Genomic DNA, 8,511 nt, shown 5'->3' with positions numbered 1-8,511 from the left:
TAATTTCCTTTATTTTATATTTAATTGCACTTCTAATTATCGCACTTTTATTTATTGTTATTTTATTTAATCACACTTTTAATTATCGTACTTTTAATTATCGCAATTTAATTTTATCGCATTTTTATTCGCAATTTCATTATCGTTATTTACTTTACGCTTTAATTTAAGTCTTGTATTTATTTAATATTTTACATTAGGTTTTAACTGCGACTAAAGTTTTAAAATCGACAAACCGGTCATTAAACGGTAAAAACCCCCCTTTATAATAATAATATTACCTATATATATATTTGTATTCTTATAAAAGTAAACTAATATAGCGTTGAGCTCTGTTTAAAGATTTCCCTGTGGAACGAACCGGACTTACTAAAAACTACACTACTGTACGATTAGGTACACTGCCTATAAGTGTTGTAGCAAGGTTTAAGTATATCCATTCTATAAATAAATAAATATCTTGTGTAAAATTGTATCGTATTTAATAGTTTTTCCTAGTAAAATATAAGCTATTTTATATACACCTCGTTCGACATCAACAAGATTTGGAAAATTATTAAGAGGATGTCCGCAACATGGTTTAGACACTTGTCAAATAGTACAAATATTCTACCAAGGATGCGACATCACTACAAGGAAAGACATAGATATAGCAGCTGGTAGTTCTATTATGAAGAAAACCGAAACTGATGCTTACAAAATTATTGATAACACTGCTTCCCACTCACATGAGTGGCACCAAGAAAAAGATATCGTTAGATCATCTAAAGCAGCTAGAGCCGATTCTAGCCATGACTTAGATTCCATTTCCGCAAAGATAGATGCTGTCGAGAGACGAATGGAAAAGATGACTAAGGATATTCACTCAATACGAATTAGTTGTGAGCAGTGTGGAGGACCACATTTGACAAAAGATTGTCTCAGTATTGAACTAACAATGGAACAAAGAGAGAATATTTCATATCTAAACCAAAGGCCTGGAAATAATTATCAGAATAATTATCAACCGCCAAGACCGATCTACAATCAAAACCAGAATTATAATCGAAATGTTCCATACAACAACCAACAAGGTCCTAGTAATCAACAAGTATCCAACAATACTTACAATCAGCAAAGACCTAATTTTCAAAACAAACCACCACAAACCGATGATAAAAATCCAAATTTAGAAGATATGATGACGAAGCTAGTTAAATCTCAAACTCAGTTTTTCACATCTCAGAAACAAACCAATGAACAAAATGCTCAAGCATTTAGAAATCAATAAGCTTCTATTCAAAACTTGGAATAAGAAGTAAGTAACCTAGCAAGGTTAATAGGTGAAAGAAAACCAGGAAGTCTACCTAGTGATACAAATGCTAACCCCCGGAATGAAACAGCTAAAGCTATTACCACAAGAAGTGGTACAACACTTAAACCACCTGAAATACCTGTAATTTCTGAGGACGCTATTCCTACTCCACAAGAACCACAACCTGAACAAGATAAGGAAAAAGAACCGGTAGTTGAAAAGGTTAATGAAGATAACACAGTTAAGGCTAAACCTTATGTTAAACCATACCAACCACCACTTCCTTACCCGAGTAAAATGAGAAAAGAGAAACTTGAAGCCGAGCAATCCAAATTTTTGGATATGTTTAAACAGATAAATGTAAATCTTCCTTTCATTGATGTGATTTCAGGAATGCCTAGATATGCTAAATTTCTGAAAGATCTAATCACAAATAGAAAGAAAATGGAAGAACTCTCGGCTGTTACTATGAATGCTAATTGTTCAGCAGTGCTGTTGAATAAGATACCAGAAAAATTATCAGATCCAGGAAGTTTCACAATTCCATGTTTTCTGGGTAGTCTTAGTTCAATAGAAGCATTGGCAGATTTAGATGCTAGTATAAATTTAATGCCGTATTCACTATACGCTAAATTATACCTTGGAGAATTGAAATCAACAAGAATAAGTGTACAACTAGCCGATCGATCAATAAAATATCCTAGAGGTATAATGGAGAACATGCTAGTTAAAGTTGGTACTTTAGTATTTCTAGTAGATTTTGTTGTTCTGGACATGGAAGAAGATTCTCAAGTTCCTCTCATATTAGGAAGACCATTCTTAAACATGGCTAAAGCAATGATAGACGTGTTTGGTAAGAAACTGACCCTAAGTATAGAGGACGAGAGTGTTACCTTTTCAGTTGATAGAGCAATGCAACAACCACAATCTGCAGATGATACATGTTATTATATTCAAACTATAGAATCACATGCAGAAATGTTAGAAGAATTTCCAGAATTACAAGGAACAGGAGAATGTTCTTTAGGAGAAGGAACTGAACCAATTGATGAAACTGAAATGTTAGCTACACTAACAGTTAATGGATATGAACCAACAACAGAAGAAATTCAAATGCTAAAAGAAGAAGACAGATATCGATATAAATCATCGATAGAAGAACCACCGACATTAGAGTTAAAGCCACTTCCAAACCATTTGGAATACGCTTATTTACATGGTGAATCTGAATTACCTGTAATAATATCGTCTTCTCTTACTGAAAATGAAAAAGCTCAACTCATTTCTGTATTGAAAGCTCATAAACTAGCCATTGCATGGAAGATTCATGATATTAAAGGAATAAGTCCTTCGTATTGCACACATAAAATACTTATGGAAGAAGGTCATAAAATGTATGTGCAACGCCAACGAAGACTAAATCCTAATATGCAAGATGTAGTTAAAAAAGAAATTATTAAACTGCTTGATGCAGGTTTAATTTATCCAATCTCTGATAGTCCATGGGTAAGCCCAGTTCAATGCGTGCCTAAGAAGGGTGGCATGACTGTCATTACAAATGAGAAAAATGAGCTTATTCCTACTAGGACTGTAACAGGATGGCGTGTATGTATTGATTATAGAAAATTAAATGAAGCCACTTTCCCTTACCTTTCATTGATCAAATGTTGGAAAGATTAGCCGAAAATAGTTACTATTGTTTTCTTGATGGTTTTTCCGGATATTTTCAAATTCCAATAGCACCCGAGGACAAAGAGAAAACCACGTTCACGTGCCCTTATGGTACTTTTGCTTACAAACGCATGCCATTTGGACTTTGCGACGCCCCTGCAACCTTTCAAAGGTGCATGATGGCGCTTTTTCACGACATGATAGAAGTATGCATGGAAGTTTTCATGGATGACTTTTCAGTCTTCGGTGATACTTTTGAATCATGTTTAGTTAATCTTGAACGAATGCTTATTAGATGCGAACAATCAAATCTAGTTCTTAATTGGGAGAAATGCCATTTCATGGTTAAAGAAGGCATCGTTCTTGGACGTAAAATTTCAAAGGAAGGAATTGAAGTGGATAGAGCTAAAGTAGATGTAATTGCTAAACTTCCACATCCCACCAATGTTAGAGGAGTTAGGAGTTTTCTAGGGCATGCCGATTTTTACCGACGTTTTATTAAAGATTTTTCTAAAATTGCCACTCCTATGAATAAACTCCTAGAAAAGGATGCTCCATTCATCTTTTCAGATGAATGCATCAAATCTTTTAATATTCTTAAAGAGAAACTCACTAATGCGCCGATCATGATAACTCCAAATTGGAATCTACCGTTTGAACTTATGTGCGATGCAAGTGATTTTGCAATGGGAGCCGTTTTAGGTCAAAGGATTTAAAAACGATTTCAACCTATTTATTATGCTAGTAAGACATTACAAGGAGCACAAATAAATTACACAACTACTGAAAAAGAACTCCTTGCTATTGTCTTTGCTTTTGACAAATTTAGATCATATCTCGTTCTAGCAAAAACGGTGGTCTATACCGACCATTCTGCTCTTAGATACCTATTTTCGAAACAAGATGCCAAACCAAGATTAATCCGTTGGATCTTACTCTTACAAGAATTCGATACTGAAATCCGAGATAAAAGAGGAGCAGAAAATCTCGCCGCTGATCATCTTTCTCGTCTTGAAAATCCCGAATTAGAAGTTCTAAATGAATCGGCCATACAAGACAACTTTCCTGATGAATATCTATTGAAGATAGATTATAATGAAATTCCATGGTTTGCAGACTATGCAAACTACTTAGTATGTGATTTCCTTGAAAAAGGATTATCGTACCAAAAACGAAAGAAATTCTTCAATGATATAAAACACTATTTCTGGGAAGATCCATATTTGTTTAAAAGTTGTCCCGATGGAATAATACGCCGATGTGTATTCGGAGATGAAGCTAGTAAAATCTTAAACCATTGTCACACAGGACCAACAGGAGGGCATTATGGGCCTCAACTAACAGCAAGAAAAGTTTATGATGCTGGATTCTATTGGCCTACAATTTACAAAGACGCACACCTTCTTTGCAAATCCTGTGATGCTTGTCAAAGGGCCGGAAAAATAAGCCAACGTGATGAAATGCCACAAAATGTCATTCAAGTATGCGAAGTATTTGACATTTGAGGTATTGACTTTATGGGTCCATTTCCAAAATCTCATAATAATCTCTACATTCTCGTAGCCATTGATTATGAATCTAAATGGGCGGAAGCACAAGCTCTCCCGACTAATGATGCACGAGTTGTAGTCAACTTTTTAAAACGTCTTTTTGCAAGGTTTGGAACACCGAAAGCTTTAATAAGTGATCGGGGAACTCATTTTTGTAATAATCAACTTGAGAAAGTTCTTAAAAGATATGGAGTAACTCATAAAATCTCCACCGCATATCATCCACAAACAAGTGGACAAGTTGAAAATACCAACCGATCTTTAAAACGTATTTTAGAGAAAACCGTAGGATCAAATCCGAAGGAATGGTCCATTAAGTTGGAGGATGCACTCTGGGCTTTTAGAACAGCCTACAAAACTCCAATTGGAACCACACCTTTTAAACTCGTTTACGGAAAAGCATGTCATCTTCCAGTAGAAATTGAACACAAAGCATTTTGGGCTTTGAAGACATGTAATCTTGATTTACATGAAGCCGGACGTCTACGATTAAGTCAACTAAACGAATTAGAAGAATTAAGACATGAAGCATACGAAAATTCGTTAATCTATAAAGAAAGAACGAAGAAATGGCATGATAAAAGAATAAGAAGTTCAAAAGAATTTAAAGAAGGAGACATAGTTCTTCTTTTCAATTCACGATTCAAGCTATTTCCTGGAAAATTGAAATCAAGATGGTCTGGACCATTTGTAGTCAAAAGAGTTTTCCCATACGGAACAGTAGAATTGATAAATTCAAATGGGATTGAATTTGAAGTTAATGGTCACAGAGTTAAACATTACATAGATAGTCCGATGGAAGTTGACAACGAAGTTAATCACAATTTCAACACCACAGCTAACTAAGTGTGGGGAGAAACAAGTCTTTAAAGGATATTATGTAATTCTGTTAGAGTTAGATTTTCTGTTTTCGTGTAGTTCTCGAAAATGGAACTCGAATGGTCTTTCCCTAGCAGACCCTAAAGAACTAGTCTTCTCCCCCCATTCTGAATTTTTATTTTTTAGGTTTTATGAAATGAAGACTTTCGGTGAATTAAACCATGGTCTAATGCTACACGCTTTGATCACTAAACGTAATAATGACACACTACCGAGTGAACTGGTATCAGTAATCAGAGAAAAATTGGACGGAGTAAGAAAAGAATCCAGATGCGAAGGTAATAAGTTACCATTTGGTAAAGGAAAATCAAAACACGCAGCGAAAAGAAGAGCACGACACCTTGAAAAATGTCACAAATGCGGAAAATGGTCACACGAAGGTAAATGTTCAAATAATCAAACCTATTCAAACACCGAATTTGTTACTTTATGCAGAGACGGACCGTTTATATGTTTAGAAGAAAAAACATTAAATGCTCGAGGTTACGCCTATGTAGCCATGGAAAACGAATTAGTCCGACTATCTTATGAGTGGGCTAGAGCATATCACTAAGAAATCTATTTCACAGGTAAGTCTGTACAGTTTTATTTTTATTTTTAACCTTTTTATAATAAACGTTAATTTGTTCGCTATAAAGTATAAAATTGGTATTCGATGAAATTAGGTCTTGCGACCGAAATTATTGATATCATACAACAATTTATTACATCGCTGCGAAATTTAACGTTTATTCTTAAGGTATAAATATCTTTAATCAATCAACCCAAAATATTTCAAAAATTCGTCATGAGTTAAATTAGGTCATGGAACCGAAATTACTTTACCGAAAAGCAGGGCGTATATTTTTGATAATATTTGATTGATTAAAGTGGGATAAAAGCCAAAAAGATTTTTAATTTTATTTTTACCATGTTTTTAAAATTAATATATAAATCTTAAATTAATATTGTGCAATTTTTAAAATTAATATATTTAAAATTGTAAATATTTGAAAAATTAATATTTTTAATATAAGCTTGTATGTATAAAAACAAAAATATAATATAAGTTTGGCGTGAATTTTTAATTTTTAATAATATGAATTTTTAATTTTATGCATTTTAAATTTAAGTTTGGTGTGAATTTAAAAACAAAAAATTTACTTTATTTCGCTAAGTTAAAAATATGATTTTTAAAATTCGTCGTAAGTTGAAGACTAGGTCGTTGAACCGAAATTGCTTTACCCGAGGGAGGGACGAGAACTTTTATTATCATTATTTTTAATCTTATTGAATTAAAGTATGCCAAAAACATTAAAAAAACCCAAAAATCTTTGCTTTTAAAACAACGCTTCAAAAAGACAAATTTTAAAATTTTGTAGAGGGACGGACTAGGACAACGTTCCGAAACGACCTCGTCCTAAATAACAAGGGAAACAAATTTTTAAAATTAATTAATATTTATTTTATAAGTTAAAGATTTAGAAAAAAAATAAAAAAAAATAAAAAATAAACTCCGCGACTCGCGGAGTTTGAAGGGGAAATCCACCGCGACTCGCGGAGGATGCAAAATCCAGAAAAAAAATAAAAAGGCCGAACAGATCAGTACACACAACCAACTCAAAAATTGCGAAAACACACTCAAAAACACACACAAAAATCGTATTTTTTCACCATTTTTCATCAAATCTTTCACAAAATCATGTTGAGAAGGATGCTATCAAGGAATTACTCAAGGAAAACGGTAAATTTCTACACCTAAACACCATTTAATCTAAAAATTAGTGTTCTTGAACAAATTTATACCCAATTCGATTTTGATGTTTTTTAGTGTAATTATGCTTAAATTGCTTATGTATTATTCTTGCATAACCTAGATTGATGCTATTTAACATGATTAGAAGCCTTAAACTTCAAATTTTGAGTAATCTAGGGTTTTTGTTCTTGAGCAATTTGGGGCTTTTGATATAAACAGGTTATGACCGATTTTTATCATGAATTATTGCTAAATTAAGTAGTGTAACATGTTTAGGTAGTTAAATGATCCAAACTTTGAGCCTAAACATGATTTTTGAGAATTAAAGTGGACTTTTTCAAATCTAAAATTCATGAACTTGATTTTTGAGAGATAATGCCATTTGAAACTTGTTTAATTGCTTATAATGATTATTTTGACATGTTATTTGAGTTGAATGCTTATGAACTTGGCGAACATTTTCGTATATGCTTATTTGAAAAAGTGTAGATTTGATAAAAATATGAAAATGAGCATAAGTTTGATATAAATTGAACATGTCATTGTAATTATTTTGATTGATGATTTTGCTGACACTAATGCATATTTGGATGCACAAAAATTGTGTTTGATGTGTTTTGCAGACTGAAAGGGGTGAATCTTCATCCCAAGCTCGCATTGCTCCTCCTGAGAATGTGGAACAACAAGATGTTGATAACTATTACAAACAAGATATACCTCATCCAGTTATGACATTTTCAGATATGCACGTGGAAGATTTGCACCCGAACTTGAGATTAGACAGACGTTGGATAGATTATCCAAAATACCAAAGGAGCTTGCACACTCTTCATTCTAAAGCTGTTGAAGTACCTAGGGTAATAGAATGGGAACCGTTAGAAGCCGTAGGATTGGGCGAACGGATTAGAGAATTACTTACACAGAGGTATGGTAATTCTACTTTTAACGATTGGGTACGATTATTCAACATGCGTAGACCTGTATATAAAGTATGGTGTGAAGAATTATTGTGTAGTATAGAAATAAATGATCGGGTAGCTAGTTTAACTTATCAAACTTTTATTAGATTTTTGTTAGGAGGTTCGATGCGCCACATGTCTCTACTAGACATGGCTCAGGCCTTACGTATATATACGTCTGAGGAGCTAGCATCTGCCGATTGTCGAGGGTTGATATTAAATGGTAGGAAGATTGATGAAAATTTTGATACGCATGGTGTATGGAGTCAAATGACTAGCCATCACCGATTTAAAGGGGGAAATTACTCTTATTTGGATATAGATAGAGCTGAGTTAAGAGTAATTCACAGGTTTCTAGCGAACTTGATTACACAGCGAGGTAAAAATAAGGAAAAGGTAAATGAGCAAGATTTATTTTACCAC

This window comes from Rutidosis leptorrhynchoides, chromosome 3 (genome assembly GCF_046630445.1).
Source record: "Rutidosis leptorrhynchoides isolate AG116_Rl617_1_P2 chromosome 3, CSIRO_AGI_Rlap_v1, whole genome shotgun sequence".
NCBI classification, from domain to species: domain Eukaryota; kingdom Viridiplantae; phylum Streptophyta; class Magnoliopsida; order Asterales; family Asteraceae; genus Rutidosis; species Rutidosis leptorrhynchoides.
The sequence above is the reverse complement of the archived record's forward strand: the minus strand, read 5'-3'. Positions refer to the sequence as shown.